The sequence below is a fragment of the Mesoplodon bidens genome (genome assembly GCF_964165515.1).
Source record: "Mesoplodon bidens genome assembly, chromosome: 18".
Lineage (NCBI taxonomy): Eukaryota > Metazoa > Chordata > Mammalia > Artiodactyla > Ziphiidae > Mesoplodon > Mesoplodon bidens.
In genome coordinates, this window is record NC_138175.1 from 5,543,752 (window position 1) to 5,566,669 (window position 22,918).

Here is a 22,918-nt window from a genome sequence, read left to right on the forward strand (position 1 = left end):
GCCCTCACCCCACAATCCGGCCCTCGGGTCTTCAGTGGACTTGGCCCTGGAGAGGGACTTCTGAGCTGGTGACCTCTCTGCGTCTCAGTTTCCTCATCTGTAAAATGGGAGTAATAATCGTCTCTACGCCATGGGGTTGTTGGGATGGGGGGACACAGGTACTGTACGTGAAGCACCTGCCTCGAGAAAACGGGCCACTGAGAAGAGACCAGAGCTCACTGTCTCCTCCAGGGGCTGGGCTAGAACAGGTGGACATGCAGAAATCACGGAAGCCTGAGCCCCTTGGTTTGGGGAGAAATGCATGCAAACCTGCTTGTCTCTGGAGCACCAGCGCCCCCTGCTGGCCACAAGCCCAAATCACTCAGAGAGACCCAAACCCTGTTCTTAGGGCTGCAGATGCCGGAGGAGAGTCCAGACCCACCTTCTCCACATCCCCATAGCCGAGCTAACGGGGGCCCTGGCCTCACCCACTGTCCAGCAGCCCTGCTGTCCTAACCACCACAGGGCAACATGTCCACGAGCATGTGAGGAGCAGGCAGGCACTTAGCACTTTCTATGTCCCAGGTATTTGACATGTTTTTTCTCATGTCCTCCTCACACTGACCCTATGCAGAAAGCACTGTCGGTGCTATTATCCCACTTCACAGATGGGTAAACTGGGGCTCGGAGAAGTCGCACAAGTCGCTCAGTATCATGCAGCCGACTTTTAAATCCAGGGCCAATGGTGCCGAGGCTTTGCCTGAATGCACCGTGCACGCTGCTTGGCCTGTCCCCAGGGAGACATGGGGCTGGTAGCAAGTAAAAGGGTGAATGGGGGGCACAGGGCACAGACCACCCAGAGCAGCCAGGGATGGGGGCCCGGCATCACTGGCCTTCAGGATTCTTCCAGAAAAGGCTGAAATCTGGATTTTTAATGTGAATTCTCTGATTTGGAAAAGTGGGCAACTAATTCACAATTTTTGAAAATCTTGAAACAGGCTGGTGAAACACAACCAAGGCCAGCGTACGACCTCTGATGTGCGCAGAGTGACAGTGACACCAGCGTCCACCGCTGGGCAGGTCCTGAGCAGAGGGACGAGGGACAGCCGCGGTTCCCTGCAGGGCCCCAGGCTGTCTGCCTGGGAAGAGGATTCTGGGGCGACACCACTGCCACTGCCAACAACGATACAGAATGACCAACATTTCCGTACTTCCATGGAGTTAGCCAGGTGCCAGGCATGCTCGAAACACTTGATGCACACGAACTAACTTAATCCGTATTTAACTGCGTTGTTATAAGGACTCTCGCAATCACTCTCGTGTTACAGACGGGGAAACTGAGGCCCAGCGAGCTTCTCACAGCCCCGTATGGTTTGCGAGGAGTTTGCCCCAGTTCGCACAGGCCAAGCTGGGTTTGACCCCGGGATGGCCTGTTACAGTCTTCTCTGTGCCCCCCGAGCTGGAGTGACAGTGTGACAGTGTGTGACAGAGGCCCCTCCTAGCCGGCTGAGTGTAGCACGCGTATCCATCCCTGCTCACCCTGCTGCTCTGTCCCAGCGCTGGTGTCGAAGGAGGGAGGCCAGGTGGCCAATGCTTGCAGCTGGGAGGGCAGTTTCTCACTAACCACCGGCCGCTGGGTGTGCCTGGCGGCCCTGGGGAGGAGGGCTGTGGTTCCCAGAACTCTTCCCCCTGGTTCCTTCAAACAGCCCCAGGGCCCTGCACTGCACATCCTCACTGTCCCCAGGAATAGCAGCAACGGGACGCAGGTGATGTCCGTGCAAGACGCTCCTTCCTCATCGGCTCCTTTAATCCTCATGGAGCCCACTTTACAGACCGGAAAACTGAGGCTCAGGGAGGTGAGGCCATGCCCCCGTGGTCACAGAGCCAGTGGGTCATGAAACTAGTTTGTTCACTGAGGGCTCAGACCACCTGGACACCCCACAGCCCCGCACAATGGGTGCCAACCTGTTCCCAGCGCCCACAGAGTGCCCACCCCGGGCCAAGTCCTTTACTTGAAGCTTCAGTGAAGGACTGAGGATCCCAGTCCCTTTGAATCCTCCCAGGGCCAGTAAGGAGGGTACTTGCAGAAGCCCCCGTTTACAAATGAGGAATCAGAACTGACTGCCCCCTTTTCACGCTTCCCGGAGGCAAAGGGGCCCCATTTACCACCAGAGCTTTTGGACTCCAAGTCCAGTGCTCGCTGCCAGAAGCTTCTGGATGCCACACACATGAGGTCACCACCCAGAGGCTGACCTGAGAGGTTTACTTCCTGTGCAGCGATACAGCCCCAAGTCCTGAGACAAAGCTCTCAAAACCTCGGATGGACGCATGCTGCCAACTTTCATTTGAAAGTTTAACTTCCCATTTCTGCTATGCTTTTTAGTTTTGTGGAGTTGGAACGGTCAGTTTTTAATGCGAACGTTTTGTTGGAGTCCCTCTGGTTGGAGATGGCAAATGTCCACCGAAAAAAGTTAACATTGAAAACTCATTCAAGTTCACAAGAGAAAAGAAGCCTAAAAGAAACGGGAATAACTGCACCTTCCAAGGGGCAATTATTTTTTCTTTCTTTCTTTGCAGTTTGCAGCATTGGAACTTCTAGGGTTATCAAAGCTTGAAGCCGCTCTAAGACTTGGGGCACTTGTATGGCTACATTTACTGAGTACCTGAGTGGCTGTTTGCTCATTTCACTTTAATGACAACCCCCCACCCCACTGCCCCGTGGGTTTTCTTATCCCGATTGCCCAGAGGGAAAAACTGGGGTCAGGAGGGAGCAGGTATCTTTCCCAGGAATGTTGGAGACCACGCCCCCGAGCCCAAATCCTGCCCCCGATACCTGTCAGAGGCGGGGTGAGTGCCCTCTGAGGAAAACAGCATGACAACAGTGCCACCAAGAAAGTGGCAGGGGGAGGCTGAGGAGGTGCTGCCAGTCGCCAGGGTGACGCTTCAACCCCAGCGCGCGCCCAGTGACACCACCTCCCCCCGGAGCCTCCCCCATCTGGAGCCCCAAGAGCTCCGAGGCTCCCCAGACCCTCTGGGACCCCTCATTCTGGGCACCCCCCAACCCTCCTGGGAGAAGCCAGGTCCCCGGGACTCTGCGGCGGGACGAGGGCAGGTGCCTGGGACCTCTGTCCCCTGCAAGCAGGAGAGGCGGGGTCCCGGAGAGCAGCACCCAGCCTGCCTGTGTGACCCAATGGCCTCGGGGCGCGGGGCAGCCTGCCCGGGCTGGCCACACCTCTCTTTCCTGCCCAGAGCAGCATCACGTGGGCTGGGGTGTACTCCAAGCGGGCAGGGCAGCTGTCAGCTGAGGGTGCCAGGCACCTGGAGATGGGCATGGCCAGGAGGGGCGAGGGAGGACCCTGGGGTGGGGACGATCATGCTGGTCCGGGGAGCCTGCGTGGCTCCAGGGCCCCGTGGCCACCCCTGCCTGGGAAGGACTAGCTTCTCCCACCGCCCCCCCCCCATGCCTCGCCTGGGCCACTCACCTGATGGGCAGGGGTCGAGGACACTCGTGAGCCTGGCCTGGTCAGGCACTAGGAGAACCAGGGCTCACGGTGCCGGCCGAGGGAGCAGGACACCCATCACCCCGTGGGGATCCAAGAGGCTATGAGAGGCCGGGAAGCCAGGGTATTTCACGAGTTGGGAGGAGGCGGGCGGTGGGCGGGGCCAGGAAAATCACTTTCATAAGCGTGAGTCAGCAGGGGCCCCTGGATGAATGAATTTGCACACTTGAGGGACAGCGGTCACGTTGCCAGCTGGGGCGGGGGGGGACGGCCTTAAAGGGCCCCTACCGGGGCAGGGGAGGGGGGTGTCCCTGGTGGGGTGGGGCCCGGTGGTGGCCAGGCTGAGCCAACCTGGCCTTTCCCCTTAGGGAGGCGGAGACAGTCCTGCCCAACATACAGTCAAGGCGGCCCCTTTAAGTGGAGAAAGAAGTCCGGGTGCCCTCATTCCACCTGGTTCTACGTGATGTCTTCCCGCTTCTCCCCTCCCTCTCCCTCCCCACAATAAAAAGCCCTCTGGGGCTTCCCTGGTGGCGCAGTGGTTGAGAGTCCGCCTGCCGATGCAGGGGACACGGGTTCGTACCCCGGTCCGGGAAGATCCCACATGCCGCGGAGCGGCTGGGCCCGTGAGCCATGGCCGCTGAGCCTGCGCGTCCGGAGCCTGTGCTCCGCAACGGGAGAGGCCACGACAGTGAGAGGCCCGCGTACCGCAAAAAAAAAAAAAAAAAAAAAAAAGCCCTCTGGCACCAGCCGTAGCAGGCTGGGAACCCAGCTGTCACTTCCTGGGCAGGCTGCCTCAGTTTCCTCATCTGAGAATGGGGCCGAGTAACAACTCTCCCTCCTGGGTGGTCGTGGCGTTTCAGGGATGTCATTCTTGGTGACATGTCTCTTTTTCTTCGGTATTTTTTCTCTTTAGCCTGTAGCATTGCGCCCCTCACATTTTGCAGATTCTTACTCATTTTATTATTTTGTCATCTCTCTGTCCAAACCGGGATGTGAGTGGCAGGGAAGTGTATCGGTCTGCTCTATCCTGAGCGCTCAGCACATAGTAGGTGATCCAGAAGGAAGGACAGGAGGGCTTGAGAACAGTGCTTGACCCAGAGACCTCAGTGCATATTAGCTGTTATTTCATTACTGATGTCATTGTCACCCCCATCCTCCTCACTTGCCTGGGGACTTCCCTGCCAGCCCTGCCCCACCCTGTGGGCGGCCCCACTAGGGCTGGGACCAGGGTTAAGCAAGGAGACACTCACCTTGCGTACCAAGTTTAAGGGGATGCCAAAAACACTCAGTGATCAAGAAAACAGTATTTTGATGCAATTGAAAAAAATAAAAATTAATGCCCCAAATCCAAGATAAACAAAAATGTTAAAATTTCAAACAAAGATCTGTAACCATGCCATGCCAAGCTGCACTGGAGCCTGATGCAAAAAGAAAAACCAGAATACCCATGCTGTCTGTATTTAAAACTTCCATATTTTGTTCATCCTGGATTTGAGGCGTTACTTTTGATTTTCAAAAGTACTGCACGAACACACTATGTGCCTTGATTGTGGAGTGCTTTGCTGCCCCTTGCATTTTGTGCTCAAGGTGATACCTCTCTCCTAGTCCTGGCCTTGGTGGCCACAGGGGACAAGGGCCCTGCATATGCACAGGATGGAATATGCACAGATGGGTGGCGGGGGACCAGGAGGGGGGGCACCAGGTCTGACCACTGGGCTCCTTTGAGGACGGGGGTAGGGCCCGGGTGAAGGATGGCTCTGAAGATGCAGAGTGATGCTGGGACCGGAAGAGAGGGGGGAGGGGAGGGAGAGAGGGGTGCCCCACAGGAAGGGGCTGGTGACAAACGTTTGGGGGACAGTGAGAGGAGCTGGGATGAGAAGAGAGACTCTGGGGGACCGGGCCCCACAAATCACGTGACTGGTCCAGGCAGGGCTGCATCCGGTGCGTGGCGAGGGGGGCGGGTGACAGCTGGTTTCTGGGCTCAGCTCTACGGGCCGGATGAGCTTGGGTGAGGCACTGCGCCCTCAGGGCCTCCATTTACCCAGGAGAAATGGCACTCATAGTCCTTTCCTCCTGGGGTCCTCGGCAGCAGGGACCCTTGGCGTCATGTGACACAGTGTGACATAACGTGCAGGTGGCGGCAGGAAGTCCATCACTCCAGGCCTCAGCTCCCTGGCTGGCTTCTAGCTCTGCTGCACATGTGCTCTGTGACCTTGGGCCAGTGGCTCACCTCTCTGGGCCCCTGTTCCAGCGGGGCTTTGTTACCAAAACTCCCTGACACCCTGGTGTGCACCCCACACACACCAGGAGCCGTGACGGCCGAGGAGCGGAGCTGCCCCTGGATGTCCCTCTGGCACAGGCTGCAACTTTCCCCAGCAGCCCTGCCTGCCCACCCCCCAACCTGCTGTCTCCACTTCTCCATCCCAGGGCTCTGGTCTGCAGCCTCCCGGTGGTTTTGGTGGGTGTGTAAACTGAGGCAGACAGACACACTCCAGGGTCAGAGACTCCCACCCGGAGCATGGTGGGGCGGGGCGAGGCGGAGGCTCAGGGTCCGGAGGGAGAGCCTGGGAAGGAAGTGGGCTCCGGGCACCCCCATCTCTGGGTCTGGTCATCTTTCCTCCCAGCCTGCCCCGCTGCCCACACTGGCCCTGACCCCTTTTCTGGATTTTGAAAGTTTGCTGATATGGGAGAATTGTGGGCGGGATGTGGACTTTCCTCCCTGTTGCCTGTTTACCTGACAGCAGACGATCAGAAATAAAATGTGTTGAGTTGCCTCCAGAAAGCTCGACTGAGACGAAGACCGATAATGTCACAGGCAGACAAAGGGGCAAAGGTTAGAGGAGCCACAGAGAAAGAGCAAGAAGGGTCTTTGCAGGTTGACTCTTGGGGGACTGGCTCTCTTGGACTCCACTGGGTACCCCGATTCCTTTAGACCTGCCCCGCCCCCTTCTTGGCCATGACTTTGAATGTTAAGCGCCAGAGGTATGAGCTTCCTCATTCTGATGTGCTGAAAGTAGGGCTCAGATGCAGCAAATAAAAATATGGGCACCCAGGTAACTTCCGGAATTTCAGATAGACAAGAAATAAACTTTGAGTATGTTCCATGCAATATTTGGGATACACTTATGCTAAAAAAATTGTTTTCATTGTTTATCTGAAATTCAAAGCTACCTGGGCAGCCTGCGCTTCATCTAGCAAATCTAGCCATAAGTGTAAAATATACGCTAGCTTTCAAACGGTTAGCAAAAACAAAAAGCAACTAAAAAAGAAAAGGCAAAATGGCCCAATAATTTTTATATGGATTCCAGGTTGAGATGAAAATCGTGAAAATATTTTGGACTTCTTGGGTTAAGTGACATAGATTATTAAAATTAGCATCACCCGCCTCTTTGTTTAACGAGGCTTTTGGAAAACTCACAGTTACACACACAACTCTCATTTGGCTTGTGCGGGACGCTTGCACCAGCGGCTCATGCAAACGGGGACGTTTTGGGACATTCCCGGGTTTAGCACCAAAAACCCTGCCATGTCCCAGGAGCCCCTCAGTTCCAGGTGAACCAGGACGGCTGGTCACCCTGGGCCATTGCAAGCAGCTGGGCACCTCGCTTCTGAGCCTCACTTTCCCGCTCCGTGCCCTGTAGCGCCAGCACGGGGCTGGCAAGGTGGTAACAACCACTGGTCCGTGCAGCTGAGGGCAGGGGCCTGGCTGACCGGAGGAGCCCACACAGTAGCCTGTGCTTGGTATGCAGCCCCCTGCCCCCCAGGCTCCCAGCAACCTCCCCTGCAGGTGCTCGGGAGCTGGGGAACCACGGGAAGCGAGGGGAGGGGTAGCCTCAGGGCGCTTCCCCGGGGATCCTGAAACAGCCCTCACATTAAGCCCACCGTTCCTCCCTCCCTAAGAAACCCCAGGACGGGGACTTCACTGGGGGCGCAGTGGTTAAGAATATACCTGCCAATGCAAGGGACATGGGTTTGAGCCCTGGTCCGGGAAGATCCCACATGCTGCGGAGCAACTAAGCCCGTGCGCTACAACTACTGAGTCTGCGCTCTAGAGCTCACGAGCCACAACTACTGAAGCCAGCGCGCCTAGAGCCCGTGCTCCGCAACAAAGACAAGCCACTGCAATAAGAAGCCCGCGCGCCGCAATGAAGAGTGGCCCCTGCTCGCCGCAAGCAGAGAAAGCCCGCGCGCAGCAACGAAGACCCGACGCAGCCATAAATAAATAAATAAATAAATAAGAACAAAAATAAAAAATAAAAGAAATCCTAGGATGGTTCGAAGGGGCCGTTCTTGGCCTCTCTTCATCCCTCTCCTTTGGGACAGCTCCCATGGCTCTGCCAATTGCTGGGCACTTCCAGGCACCGGGCACTGTGGACATAAGGTTCTTTATACATAGCTGAGGCTCAGAGAGGCCAATATTGAGCCTGAGGTCACATAGCGTAGGTGGCAGAATTGGGGCTTGAACCCAGGGCTGCAACTGCAGAGCCTGGGCGCCTGCAAGAAAAAGGCTGACTACGAAGGAACCAAGGAAGGAAGACAGCCTGCTTCCCGTCTCAGACACAAAAGCACAGACCCCTGAACTCTCCCGGAGGCCCCGTATCTCCACGGCCGCCCCCTTTATGAGGTGTTCACACTGTAAGGTGTTTGGGGGATTGACACATTTGATCTGTTAACCAGTCCAGTGAGGAAGGCTCAGTGCTGTTATTCTCCCATTCTACAGTGAGGAAACTGAGGCCCTGAGAATGTGAGATGTAGCCCTGAGTCACGGCAGGTGGCAGGGCTGGGCCGTGACCAGGCTCTGCCCAGCACCCTGGCATGACTAGGCCCGGCCCGGTCAGTGCACGACAGGAGAGCTAATATTTGCCCTCGCCGGTTACAGAGCCTTGTCATCCACCGCATCCATCGATTCTCCCGATAACCCACAGAGGTGGGCAAATATTTTCAATAACAAGTTTCGTTTACAGATGAAGAAACCCGGAGGAACTTGCCCAAGGCCAGGGGCAATGAAGTGGGGAGAGGGGATTCAGAGTTGGGTCTGTCTGGTGGCAGAGCCTGTGCCCGCTGCCCCAGGACATCGGTGTGAGCTGCCAGGACGCAGGGCAGGTTCACGCCCTGGATAGTCACCATAGATCCCCCGGGGGAGACGGTGTCAAAGCTGGGGAAGGCCACATCCTGCCCCCTACATTCCCTGCTTCCTGATTGCTCCCTCTTTTCCTCAAAAACCAGGAGGAAAGTTTTGGCAGGAGAATGAATGTGTCTGCCCAACAGTCAGGGTGGACAGGGGTCCAGCCCAGGGTATAAAAGGCTTCCACTTTGGAGTCAGACCAACCAGGATGCTGGCTCCATCACTTTCAGCTGTGTGATTTTGGGCAAGTGACTTAACCTCTCTGAGCTTCCGTTTCCTTATCTGTGAGCTGCAGATGGCACAGCAGTGCTTCTCATCCCTGCTGCACGTCAGAATCACTTGGTGGAGGGGGCTTAAAGATACACTAACACCCAGGCCCCAGGCCCAGAGATTCTGACATCACGGGGCTGGGATGCGGCCAGACACGGGAAGTACCACTGGTGATTTCCGTGTGCGGCAGGGCTGGGAGCCTCTGTCCCTGCAGCTGTTGGGGGATGAGCTGAGATACAGCCGAGGAACCGCCTGGCCCGTGGAGATGCCCAATACATTGCACTCCCTTCCATCCTGGCGGCCCATCTTTTTGTAAACCACAGTCTTTATGCTGTTGCAGGAATAGCCACGAGGTCTAAAAGAGAAACACGTCTTTGGAAGAGGCAGGCTACCAGGATGGCAGGGGCCAGCTGGTGACCCTGGTGGGGCCTCGACCAACCGGACAGACCTCGATGTCACCTTGCTCATTTACCGAGATTTGGTTTCCTCAACTTTGACTTTTGAACTTGATGGAGGACTCGACGTTGACCCTCATGGCTTTTCATCTCATTCTCTCTACGCACAGCCATCCCGAGCCTAAATTCCAATCCTAAGGGAAAACCCGGAAGCAGAGACAAACCCTGGCCGTGACAAACAAGGAGACACGCACCAAGCACTGATATTTATAGCAAGAACTAAGCAACTTCCACGCTGGCCACTGAGAACAGTCCAGCCAGCGGGAGCCAGTGCTCAGAGAGGACCATTGGGCAGCCTTTGGAAATGGCAGTTACAGAGCCAGGAGGCAATGTGGAAACTCTTTATGATAGAAAGAAGGGAAGCAGACTATGTGGGCCTGAGGGCAGGAAGTAGAAAGGAATCAAGGAAAAAAAAAAAAAGAATAGTTGCCAGGGACAAGGAATTGTAGATGGATTTTGTTTGTTTTTGGCTGCGCCATGTGGCACAGAGGATCTTAGTTCCCCAACCAGGGATCAAACCCGTGCCCCCTGCAGTGGAAGCACAGAGTCGTAACCACTGGACCACCAGGGAATTCCTGTAGATGGATCTTTAAAATTCGAATTTTCACTATCCTTGTATAATCGATAGTAATAATCATAAGGAAAGGCAATTTGAGACAAGGATTTTCTGTTTTTGTTCACTGATGTATGCCTTATGCAGGGCCTGGGACAGACACAGTAGTAGCTCAATAAATACGAATTGAATGCGTGAATGAGTCTTGTTGCTCTCACACTTTCCTGACAGATTCTTAAAAGATTTTGAGCACGAATGGCCCCCCTTGGCTTTGTATCACGTGCATATAGATGGGTGTGCCTTCTGTATATTTAAATCTTTGATGACAGCTTTGCAGTGGCTTGAAGACAGAGCCCTGTGGTACGCCATTAGAGACCCTCCAGCTAGTGGACACAGCTCTATCTTTGGCAGAGGGGTGAGTGAAAAGGGTCCTGTCCGTGGAGTCAGAAACTCCGGGGTTGTGTCTCTGGAACTTACTAGCTGTGTATCCTTGGGCAAGTTACTTCACTTCTCTGAGCCTCCATCTCCTCATCTATAAAACAGGGACACCTGTCCCTCAGGGTAGCTTGATGCTTGGCACGTTGTGGGTTCTCAGCAAACTGTGGATACCACCACCTGTGCTTCCCACCATCCAGACATTTTCACTCTGAGCAGAGAGTCATTTTCCAATCATCCAGCCCTCATTTCTACCCCTCCCCCACAAATATCCTCTAGTGCAGTGGTTCTCAAAGTGTGGTCCCCGGACCAGCAGCATCAGCAGCACTGGGGAACTTACTAGAAATGCAGATCCTCAGGCCCCACCCTAGATTCACTAGATCAGAAATTCTGGGATGAGCCCCGCTGTCTGTATTGTCACAAGTCTCCTGCGTGACCCTGAGAACCACTGCCGTCCATGCCATCCTCTGGACCCGTCTGCAGGCCCCACAAGACAAAGGAATGACCGTCATCTGACTCCACTGCCCCTGGAGACCCCGTGCTGAGTTCTTGGGCCCCTGCTTCTTTTTCCCTCTGGCTGGTAATCCAGAAGCAATCTGTGATCTGGGGCTGGAGAGTGAGCACGTGCCCCCTCGTCCCTCAGAAACCCGGGGCCCACCTGCTTGCCCCTGACCTGGAGGAGCCTGCCGGTGTCCTGTGAGTCCTCTTAGGGCATGTCCCAGGTCCCTCAGCACGCGGAGCGGTGGTATTGCCGAGGGCTGTGCCCTGCCCTGCCCTGCCCCTCCTCCAAGCTTCCGGGCCCTCCTAGCAGGTATGTGGTTCCTTCTAGTCCAAGTTCATTGTCCGGGCGTATAAGGAGTCCTGGGAAAGTCCGCTGCTGTTGCCCATTGGCCCAGGGGAGCAGCGGCATCACTTTCCTTTTTTCTTTTGCCCACATGCTGCTAAAAAAAGCCCTGTTTGCTGTCCTTATTGGATTTCACATACCCTTCAGGCCTTGCCTTCCTGGGCGGTGGTGAGGTCAAGGCCTCAGTGACCTCATTCACCATCCTTCGTCCTGCGTCCTGTGAGCTAGACCTTTCCCCAGGGGCTGGACGGGCTGGGAGAATAGCCCCAGGGGCATTTCACATGTTTCTCTGCAGAGAGCACCTGTGAATTCCCGGGAAGAGAGCTGCAGGGCTTCGGGGTCTCGTGGTTGCCGGAAGCAGGGTTCCAGACTCCTGTCCTTCCTTACTGAGGCCCCATAAGAGACGCCTCCAGAGTCTCTTATAAACTGAAAATTAGACCCTGTACCTCCTCTGCTGTGCCACCTCCAGGGGCTCCTGGCTGTCCTCAGACCTGCCTGGCCTCAGGACCAGCAGACAGGCCCGGCAGGAACGGACCTGGAGGGGGTCCCACCTGCCCCGGCTCTCAGGGTCCCCCCGGCACCCAGCGCCCATGCTGTCTCCTGCCGGCTGCCCTGCTCTGCCCGCGATCCCCTGCCTCTTTCCTCTGGTTCCGGGCAAACCTCTCTGGATCCAGCTCTCTGCTGTTCCAATGAGGCAGGGATAACCGGAGCTTGCATTTCCTGAGCCCTACAGTGCGCTGGGCTTATATACCAAGGGCTTATGACCCAGGAGGCTCCTGCCTTGCCAACCAGACCAGAGCCAACAAGCGCTTCATGCCCAAGTGTCCCGCGTCAGAGAGAAGACGGTACGGGGGAGCTTTGGAGGAATGGGGGTGAGGGTGACGGGGAGCCCCTTGGCAGTGGTACCACTTCCGCCGAGGTGGCCTGGTCACCCAGGGAGTTGGTGGGGGAGGCCGAGGGAAGGCAGGGCAGAGACACTCCCAAGCAGAAGCCCCCCATATCCTCAACTGGACTGCTTTGTTTGAAGAACTAAAGGAAGGCAGAGGGTGCAGGTGAGCCGGAGGGGCTGGCTGAGGACAGGCCGTGCAGAGAAACAACCTGGACATGACCTGGGCTGCAGTGGGAGCCCCTGCCCGGCCAGCGAAGCCCCACAGCAGTGGGCAGGCTGTGGAGGCTACTTGGAGAGAAATGGCAGTGCCCTGGGCCACGGGGCTGGCGGTTTTGGCCGAGAATAGATGGGTGCTGGTCCCTTCTGGAGCCAGCATCAGCACGACTCGATGACAGGTTATACGTGGGGAGTGAGCGGTGCCGTCCTGCTAAATGTGGAACCGCTGACTGACTCCCTCCAAAGGAAAAGCCAGGATCGCCGCACCTGCCAATTCCTATGGCCTAAATACTCCCACCATGGCTGAACTGAAGCTACCAACTCGACGTGCAGAGCCGGGAAGAGACAAGCACAGTCCCGTGTGAGCCAACCCCAGGGGTCAAGAATACCAGCCATTCTCCTGGTTTGAGCAAGGCGACGGGTGCATCTTCACAGGGCCACTGACTCTGGGGGCTTCGCTGGTGGCGCAGTGGTTAAGAATCCGCCTGGCAATGCAGGGGACATGGGTTCGAGCCCTGGTCCAGGAAGATCCCACATGCTGCGGAGCAACTAAGCCCGTGCGCCACAACTACTGAGCCTGCGCTCTAGAGCCCAGGTGCCACAACTACTGAGCCCGCGTGCCTAGAGCCCGTGCTCCGCAACAAGAGAAGCCACTGCAGTGAGAAGCCCCCGTTGGCCGCAACGAGAGAAAGCCCACGCGCAGCAACGAAGACCCAACGCAGCCCAAAATAAATAAATAAATAAATGTATAAAAGAAAAAAAAATACCAGCCATTCTCCTGGTTTGAGCAAGGCAGCGGGTGCATCTTCACAGGGCCGCTGACTCTGGGGCCCCCTGGACCACAGGCAGACCCCGTGAGGGTCTTGCCAAGAAGCTTAGAGGTGAGAGCGTGGCCCACGGGAGGGATGGAAACGTGGCACCACCAGGGGAGAGCGGGCCAACCAGAGAGAACAGAGAGACTGGGATGAAAATGATAATGATAAAAGCTACGATCTATTACATCCCAACAAGACGCCAGGCTGGTGCTCACTGCTTCGTGTACCGTCAGTGTGCACGTCACTCTCCGAGGCAGGTCCCGCCACCAGCCAGGTTTACAGAGGAGCAAATCAAGGGACAGTGAGGGGCCGAGCCAGGCAGCCTGATGGCGGCAACACCCCCTGCTGCCTACCTTCCCAACTGAGCCCAATTCCGTCTCCAAACACAGGGCCTTCCTTGGGAGTGGTTTTGTGTTCTGAAGAAACGAGGCCTGCTTGGTCTCCTTTGATACCATCCTGAGTTGAGACCAAAATGAACCACAGCTGGTTTCTGGTTCCTCATGGTCATCATCTTCATCCTTATCCCCATCGGCTGTCATCTTCGTCATCATGACAGCCATCACCTTCATCATCAATCTTCATCTTCATCATCTCCATCATCTTCATCTCTATCACCATCATCACCATCATCATCACCACCACCATCATCTTCATCATCTCCATTACCATCAACATCGCCATCTTTATCATCACCATCTTCATCTTCACCAACACCATTCTCACCATCACCACCATCTTCATCACCATCTTCATCATCTTCATCAGAAGCATCACTGGGTAGTGGGATAATAGGACTGTTCCTTACGTGTAGTTCCAAGTTATCTGCCATGGCCGAGTACTGCTTGTACATTTTAAAGGGGGGCGATCCCATGGTGGCACTGAGGTACTGTGATTGGAGCTGGGTAAGGAGATGCCCGGGACAAGGGGGTGCCTGTCTGAATAGACGAGAGCCCTGCCTTGCTCACAGGGCTGCATCCAGCAGGACCTGACAGGCCCTGGGCTCTTTGGACTGATGGGGGAGCCAGCATGCTGGGCAGCCTGCCATCTGACCTCCACTGCTGCCTGCCCTCTGCAGCACTGGGGTGCCGCCCCCGGGCACAGTCAAGTCTGGGCCGGGCCTTGGAGGCTCTGCGCATTTGGTGCACGGTTTGGGGTAGAGGGGCAGCCTGGCTGTGCGGGCTCGGGGACGAGGGGTGCTGAGGTGTCTGCTGCGTGAGCAGGGTGCCCCGGACACCCTCGTCACGGGACGATTCCTGCACTACAGGCGATGACGCTTTGACAGTGGAGCAAAATGATAACGCAGGGCCCCTCGTTCAACAGTCAGTAAGAATATCAAGATAGGGAGCCCTCCTGCACTGCTGGTGGGAATGTAAATTGATACAGCCACTATGGAGAACAGTATGGAGGTTCCTTAAAAAACTAAAAACAGAGTTACCATATGACCCAGCCATCCCACTCCCGGGCATATATCTGGAAAGGACAAAAACTCTAATTTGAAAATATATCTGCACCCCTGTGTTCACTGCAGAATTATTTACAATAGCCAAGACGTCAAAGCAACCTAAGTGTCCACTGACAGATGAACGGATAAAGATGTGGTACATATACACAATGGAATATCACTCAGCCATAAGGAGAATGAAATAAAGCCCTTTGCAGCAACATGGATGGACCTAGAGATTATCATACTAAGTGAAGCAAGTCAGACAGAGAAAGACCAGTATCATACGATATCACTCATACGTGGAATCTAAAAAATGACACAACGGAACTTATTTACAAAACAGAAACAGATTCACAGGCACAGAAAACAAACTTATGGTTACCAATGGGGAAATGGGGGGAGGGATAAATGAGTAGTTTGGGATTAACAGATACACACTACTATATATAAAATAAACAATGAGGACCTACTGTATAGCACAAGGAGCTATACTCAATATCTTATAATAACGTATAACAGAAAGGAATCTGAAAAAGAGGGAATCACTCTGCTGTACACCTGAAACTAGCACGACATTGTAAATCAACCATACTTCAGTTAAAAAAAAAAAAAGAATATCAAGATGGTGAAAGCAGAGCTTAAACTCAGCGAGGGCCCTTCTGAGCCCCGAACACCTGTGAAGCGGCCCTGGTCCCATTTAGAGGTGCAGGAGTGGGGGCCTGCCAGCCAGTCATTTTCAGGGTAAGAGATGCCTCACAGCAAAAGAATTTACCAGGAGTCTGGCCCTGAGCTCTTTTTCTCATCCATTCACGCCATGATCAGGTTCTGAGCTCCTGCCACAAACCAAGCGCCGCAGAGGCCCCGAGACTGGAGGTTGGTCCTGACTCTGGCCTTGGATGGGCACCCCGCACCCAAGGTCTCCATGGGCCCTCCTCACCAGGCCTCCCAACACTCACCAGCCTGGAGCTCCTGGCGGGCTTCTCCCTGGCACACTCTGGTGCCTGGGACTGGATGGCTGAACACATTGACCCCCGGGAGGGGGTCCCCAGAGCAAGGGGGCATGACATCCTGTCACTTCGCCACCATGCACAGCCCCCCATCTGTCCATTACCGAGGGCCTCCCCATCTCTTGCCTGCATTGTCCTGCAATGCACTAACCTGCATTGTCCCCGTGAGTTCTATGCAGTGGGTGTAACTTCTAACTTACACACAGTGCAGCGCACGCTTAAGTTTGCAGATGTGCACGCCCACGTGGCCGCCACGCAGGCCACCAGGCAGGACACGCGCGGCCCCCTGGAATGCCCCCTCCTCTGACCCTGGTCCCCACGCATTAGTGTTGTCGGCCCTCCACCTTGCCACCAACGGCATCGCACGGAATGTTCTCTCTCATGTCTGGATCTCTGGCCCTGGGTCCACTCACGCCGGTGCGTGGGTCATGGGTCCCTGCGTTTAACCGCTGGGCAGAGCCTCACCGTCTGCATCCTCCACAGCTTGTGTGTCTGTTTCCTGGACATTTGGTTGTTTCTAGCTTTTGCTCTGATGGTTCCAGAGCGAGCCTTTGAGGGGACACTGGCTTTCGTTTATTGGGGTGAATGCATAGAAGCGGAAACGCCGCGTCACAGGGAAGGCGAGTGTGTGAGGTTACCAGACACTGCACGTGGCTCTCCTGAGGGATGCACCACCTTGGCCGGGTCCCAGGGAAGGCGAGTGTGTGAGGTTACCAGACACTGCACGTGGCTCTCCAGAGGGACGCACCACCTTGGCCGGGTCCCTGCGGCCGCCGCCCAGCTGGCCCCTGCCCCCCCGCCCCCAGCCAACTTCCTGCACGGGAAGCTGGTTACGCCATTCCCCCTCTTGCTTTGCAGCCAGCTCCTGCCGTGGGCGGGGGGCTGGGCGGGGGTGGAGAAGTTCCAGCTCGGCGGCGTCGCCCGGCCCTCCACCACCGGCCCCGTTTATCTCCCCAGCCGTGTATCTCTGCCTCTGTCCCACCTTGAACCTCACATTCCAGCCGTATCGAAGGCCCATAGTTCCCTGCACACACGTCATTTCTGTCCTTCTGCGTGGACTGTCTTTTCCACCGGGAGCACACGTCCCTCCGTCGCCCTTCTGCGGGCGGCCACCTCGTCTTCTCAGATCTAACCAGAGCATCTTGGCGACCTGCTGACGTCTCCCCGGCCCTGACCCGCATCCTTCGGCCCACTTCCACCTGCCCTCTCGAAGCCACCTTGGCCGGGGCTCTTCTGAGCACAGCGGGTTTGCACTTTGGGAGGGATGCCACACCGTCAGGGCAGCGCCTTCCTCCCAGCTACGTCCTCAGAGCCCAGCAGGATGCCTGGCACACAGGAGGCCTCGGTAAATGTGCAGTAAATGCTCAGCTTCGTAAAGCCCACACATACAAAGTGTGCACCCCCGTGTGACCACCACTCAGGGCAAGACATGGAACACGCCCAGCTCTTTGTCTGACTTTTGTCCCCTGAGGTTAGTGTTGCCTGTTCTTGAACTTGACATAAAAGGAACCACACAGGGCTTCCCTGGTGGCACAGTGGTTGAGAGTCCGCCTGCCGATGCAGGGGACACGGGTTCGTGCCCCGGTCCGGGAAGATCCCACATGCCGCGGAGCGGCTGGGCCCGTGAGCCATGGCCACTGAGCCTGCGTGTCTGGAGCCTGTGCTCCGCAATGGGAGAGGCCACAACAGTGAGAGGCCCGCGTACTGCAAAAAAAAAAAAAAAGGAACCCAACAGAATGTACTCTCTTGCGTTTGCCTTCCTTTGCTTGTTCTGGACTCCAGCCCTGAGAGGCACATTCCTTGGGCCTGAACCTGCTGCCTTGGTGGCCGGCGACCTTGGCAGCCCCTGCCTGATTGATTTCCTCCCTCTCCCAAGATTTCTCTTCCCCTTCCGTCCTCAGCCCTGGTCGGGACTTTGTCAGCAAGTCCCTGCTTCCTAAGCGGGAGAGGCGTTTTCTTCCTGTTATCAGCAAGTTATCTTTGAAATTCAGGGACCCAAGCTGTGGCACTGTCCTGGTCCCATGCGCATGGGGTTCCCGGGCAACTGTCCCTGTTTCCTGTGCCTCACTGCATCCCCTCTTTCCAACTACCTGGTGGTTTAATCACTGTAAGCTCTGGCCCGTGCACGTCACCTTGGTCCACCTGGCCACACTTCTGAGCTGAATTCTCAAAGTGGGGTCCCATAGCATCAGCACCAACCACCTGGGAACTCAGAGATGCAAGTTCTCAGGCTCCACTCCAGACTCACTCTCTGGGAGAAACACAGTGCTTCTTTCCTTTATTCTCATATTCACAGCACGTCTGACCCCAGATGTGTGGGTGTCTGCCCTCAGCGACTGAGTCTCAGACCCCAGCTGGGTGTCCTACAATTCAATTCTGCCACCAACCAGAGATGGAACAGACCCCACAAGTTAGGGGCGCAGTCCCACCAGGCTGCTGCCCCATTTAGATGCCAGTCACAAGCAGTGGGTCCCCAGGCCACCCACACTCCTGTCCGCCTTGGCCACAAATCAGAGGTTCCCATGACGCCCTCCTCGGCTTCACTAATTTGCTAGAGGGAACCCGGGAAGACGGTTTACTTACTATTGTGGATTTATTACAAAGGATATTTTAACGGATACACATGAACAGGCAGATGAAGAGATAGACAGGGAAAGTCTGGAAGGATCCTGAGCACAGGAGTTTCTGTCCCCTGTGGAGCTGGTGTGCGTCACCCTCCCGGCATGGGGACACGTTCACTGACCTGGACCGGCAGCTCTCCAAACCCCATACTTTAGGGATTTTTATGGAGGCTTCATCATGGAGGCACGATCAATTGTTACCTGACTCCCCGGCCCCTCTCCCCTCCCTGGACGATGACGGCGGGGCTGAAAGCTCCAAGCTTCCCATCATGGTCCTGGTGACCAGCCAGATCCTGAAGCTGTCCCCGAGGCCACCCAGAGTCACCTCATTAGAACAAAAGATGCTCCCCTCATCCAGGAAATTCCAAGGGATTTGGAAGTTCTGCATCCAGAAGTGGGGGGTCAAAGATCAACCATCAGTGTAAAACATGCTCCTAGCATTTCATTCTGTAGGAAATGACAGATGTTTTAGGAGCTCTGGCCAGGAAGCAGGGATGAGGACCAAAATACGTATTTCTTATTGTATCACGATATCATGCTCACTGAATCAGAAACTTGCGGGCGAGGCTTGGCAATCTGTGTTCCCACAAACCCTCTGGGGGTTCTGATGCAGCTCAAGTGTGAGAACCGATTCCTGGCTTGTGAACACGTTGGTGATGAATCAATCAAAATGGGAACACAAATGCCCTGGAGTAGAAGTATGTTATCATTACTCTAAAAATTGCAAAGGGGTTCCGGAGCTCAGGGCTGACGTGGTCTGCTACGTCATCAGAGCACCAGCCCGAGCCTCCTTGGTCACAGACGTCTGCCCCACACGGAGGGTGCTGTGGATCAGAAGGTGTCTCTTGTCTCCCTGAGAGCAGGGGCCTGGCGTGCCAATTGTCTTCCACTGGCTTCTCCCAGATCCACGCTCTCCCTTCTCTGTCCTGCTGTGAGCCCCGGGAGGCTGAGGCCCTAGCCAGCTGCTTCTGGTTGGATTTGATCAAAGGGAGAGGCAGGCAGGAGGCAGGAGGTCAGAGGGCAGGAGGAGGGAGCAGTCAGGGCAAACGTTGCACAACCAGCTACAGGGGGTGAACCAGCCCCAACTGGCAGTGTTTGCCAATTTCTGTGGTGTAAATGCTCCCACCACGGTCAATTTCAAGTTACCCCCATGACAGGTCTGCCCGCAGAGCTGGGAAGAGATGTGCAGGAGTATTTCCAGATGCATCCATGCAGGGAACCTCACGACCACAGCTCGTAGCAAAATGGAGCAAAGTCATTAGGGAGTGATGAATTTTGAGTAGGTGTTATCTTTGCTTTGAGTATAATTTATTAATTGTAAGTTCATATAATTTAATTCTCAATAATGGGAGTGCTTAACAACTGGCTCACAGAATTTCTGAAGGCTCGACAGCCGGCTCTCAGAGGCGGGCAGGCCACTGGGCCGGGAGACACGTCCTCTGTCTGCCTGCCTGGAGAGCCCTCTGTGGCCTGGCTCCAGCCCTGTGATTCCTCTCGTGGTCTGGCTCTCACCCGGCTCCAGAGATGCTCTCTCCCCTGGCCTCTTTAGCCCGGGGAGAACTCAATGTCTCTCCCTGTGCCCTGGCTGGGTGGCCCAAAGGTGGTGTCCTGGGGGTGGGGGACAATGAAGCAGAAGCCCATCCCTGCCTGAACCCCGGCTCACTTCCATTTCTGTCAGTTATCAACGTTCTGCATAGGATGTCAGTGGAAGAAATGATTCTGAGACCAGAGGCCAGAAACCTGGGGTGAGGGTGGTCGGGGGGTGGGGGGTACGGTGAGCTTCTGGAGGACAGAAAGGTACTCAGCAGAAGTGCCTGCATCCCTCGGGCACCACGGGTGGGCGTGGCGGTGGGAACCCCCTCGGGAGGTGCTCTGGCTGCATCTGTCATGATGACAGTGCACATGGCCTTGACCTGGCAATGCCTCGGGAGGTGTTTGTCTTAGAGGCAGACTCACACCTGTGTGAAATGATGTTTGCCTTGAGTTATCCACCACAGCACTGTTTACAAGAAAACGGGACACGCCCAAGTGCCAATCATCAAGAGACTCGTTAAATAGGTTCTGGCACTTTCTTACAGTAGAATATGTTACAGCCATTCTTTTTGGGATAACACGAAAGATTCTCCACGACTGCAACTGAACACAGGACATCAGGATGGTGGGTGGACTTTGCCTCCATTTGTGCAGGAAAAGAAGGCAGGCAGGGAGGGGGATGGGAGGAGGGAGTGCTAAGACAGGAAGGACGGGTCTGCTGCCCGGAGGACACGCCAGCACCTGCAGCAGGTGCCTCTGAGTGGGGCCCTGCCTGGCTGGGGACTGACCTCTCACCATAAACCCACTGGCACTTTCTGGATGTTGGGCCATTTTCCTGTACTACCTGCTCAATAAACAGATACAATTCAAGCAGGACTGAATACAGGCTCCTGAAACTTAACAGATGCCTCTTCCTGCTCGTTCTCAACTCGGCCTCACCACCCTGGACCCCTGAGCTCGAGTTAGGCCGGCCCCCCAACCCCCTGCTGGCTGAGCAGGGTGGGGGCACCCAGCCAGGCCCTCCAGAAGCCCCGGCTTGGCAGGAGGGACCCTGCGGCGGTGACTTCTCTCTCCTGCAAGGGCTTCATGTCCACCCTGCCCTAACCCCCCGCTCAGCTCCGTGGGCCGAGCGTGGCTGCGCCCGCCTGAGAAGAGGGACGTGAGAGCTGGGTACAGTGATGCGCCCACAGCCACGCCCAGGATTCAGGTGGGGAGGGGTGGGGACCATATCTGCCTCGTACAGCCTGCAGCATCTGCGCCTGGCTCAGGGTAGCCTGGCAACGTCTCTGCTTCACTGACCGCTGGACAAGGACCCAGCGGCTCTCGGTTGAAGCGGTCCTTCCAGTGAAGGAAGGCTGATTCAGGCGTTCTGGCCTTCCTTTCTTGGAGGGAGGGTGGTCTCCACCCTGACGCATCTGATGGCCAGGTGTAGGGGGATGGCTTTACCAGCAGCATTTCCCAAACTCACTGGCCACGCACCCTTTCTTCAAGGTGCGTTTTGCAGAACTAATGTTCCCTGGAACACACTTTGGGAACCCTGGGTTAGACGGTTATATAAATAACCACTGTCACCCTTAGAGGCCTGGGCGCTGGGGGTTTTAAAAGATTCCCCAGGTGATTCCCACGTGCAGCCAGGGTTGAGAATCACCACTCCAGAGCTAGGTTCAGTGGGTGGGGCCAGAGGATGGTCCTTTGTACTGCGATCCTGGGTCACATCAATAAGGGCATCACCTACAGAACGTGGAAGGGGGTGGTCCTGCTTGATTCAGCACCGATCAATAATCAATGGGAGGGCTTCCCTGGTGGCGCAGTGGTTGAGAATCTGCCTGCCAATGCAGGGGACACGGGTTCGAGCCCTGGTCTGGGAGGATCCCATATGCCGTGGAGCAACTGGGCCCGTGCGCCACAACTACTGAGCCTGCGCATCTGGAGCCTGTGCTCCGCAACAAGAGAGGCCGCGATAGTGAGAGGCCCGCGCACCGCGATGAAGAGTGGCCCCCGCTCTCCACAACTAGAGAAAGCCCTAGAAACTAAGACCCAACACAGCCATAAATAAATAAAATTTAAAAAATAAATAAATAAAAATAATCAACGGGAAGGGAAAGGCTCTCTGAGGAAGTGACATTTCCACTAAGACCGGAAGGATGGGTGAGGAGACTCCAGGCATAGAGGACAGCACTGACCACCCACACCTGTGGGGCTGGGAGGGCCTGGTGAGTGTGAGGGTGACAGTGGGATCAAGGGTGCCGAGTGCTGGGGGTGAAGAGCGGGGGTGATGGGCAGGAGGGTGGAGGCCCGACCACACATAGCTCTGAGAGGCAGGGTGGTGAGGAACTTGCCTCAGGGGTGCTTCCCAGCTGTGTGGCCTGGGCCAAGTGACTCAACCACTCTGGACCTGTTTCCCCACAGGTAACATGAGGATAAGAATAGCAACCCCTGCACAGGTCTGGGCACGCCGTGCCAGCATCATCGCATCATCATTACTCACGGAGGCGCCCAGGAGGCAGAGCCAGCCTAGAAACAAGGCCCCCGGGGGCCTGGGGTTCTGGGTCTTCTCCATCCCGACTGCCCCCTCCCACCTCTCCCTGCGTATACACCCCCACGTGGAAGTGTCTGCGCTGGCAGGGGCCCGGGGTCTGGATCCCTTCCAGGCCCCCCACGGGGAGCTTCTGTGTCTCTAACGCTGTGACCACATCCCTGGAGAGGAGGCTCGGCACCCCGCCCACCCCTGCAGGCCCGCCGCCTCCTGCTCCGATGGGGCAATGGCTACCGGGTCACAGGGGTCTCTGGCGCCCTGCAGGCCGGGAAGCGGCGTCCCAGGCGCTTGGGAACAAGGCGTCCCTCCGTGCGATCCTCCTGGCTCTGGCCGGGACTGGGTGGGGCAGGGCCCTGGGCGGGGGCCTGACTCAGTGCCCCAGCCCTCCGGCCCCCCCGGCAGGCAGCGACTGGCAGAGGGAAGATGCAGCCAGGTGGAGAAGGGGGCACTCAAGAGGCAGGACCTGCCCGGCCACCTCGGCTCCCTGCAGTGGGAAGCCCGCCCTGCCTGGGGGCCAGAGCCGGTTCCCCCTCTTCCCCGCCGACCCCCTCCTCCCTCCCCAGAGCTGCTCTTCCTTCCTTCCAGCTGCTCAGAGGCAACCTTTACACCCAACTCAATCAGCAGATCCCACCCACTGTACCTGCAAATGTATTTGGACTTCGACCACTTGACACCACCCCAGCTGCTTCCACATCT

The 22,918-nt window shown here is 56.2% G+C and overlaps 1 protein-coding gene across 3 annotated transcripts in view; it reads right to left on the reverse strand.

Annotated features, from left to right (window-relative positions):
* Window positions 1-22,918, reverse strand: part of OSGIN1 (oxidative stress induced growth inhibitor 1) — a 53,342-nt gene that overhangs the window by 7,412 nt on the left and 23,012 nt on the right. The window contains exons 1-2 of one of the 3 annotated variants that reach the window (XM_081216994.1): window positions 3,462-3,598; window positions 9-97 (exon numbers count right to left, since the gene is read on the reverse strand). The exons of 1 other annotated variant lie outside the window; for it this stretch is intronic. The gene's annotated coding sequence lies outside the window, so the exon portion shown is untranslated. Of the gene's footprint in view, window positions 1-8; window positions 98-3,461; window positions 3,599-22,918 lie in introns of those variants that run through there. One more of the 3 variants, XM_081216995.1, reaches the window with a different exon arrangement.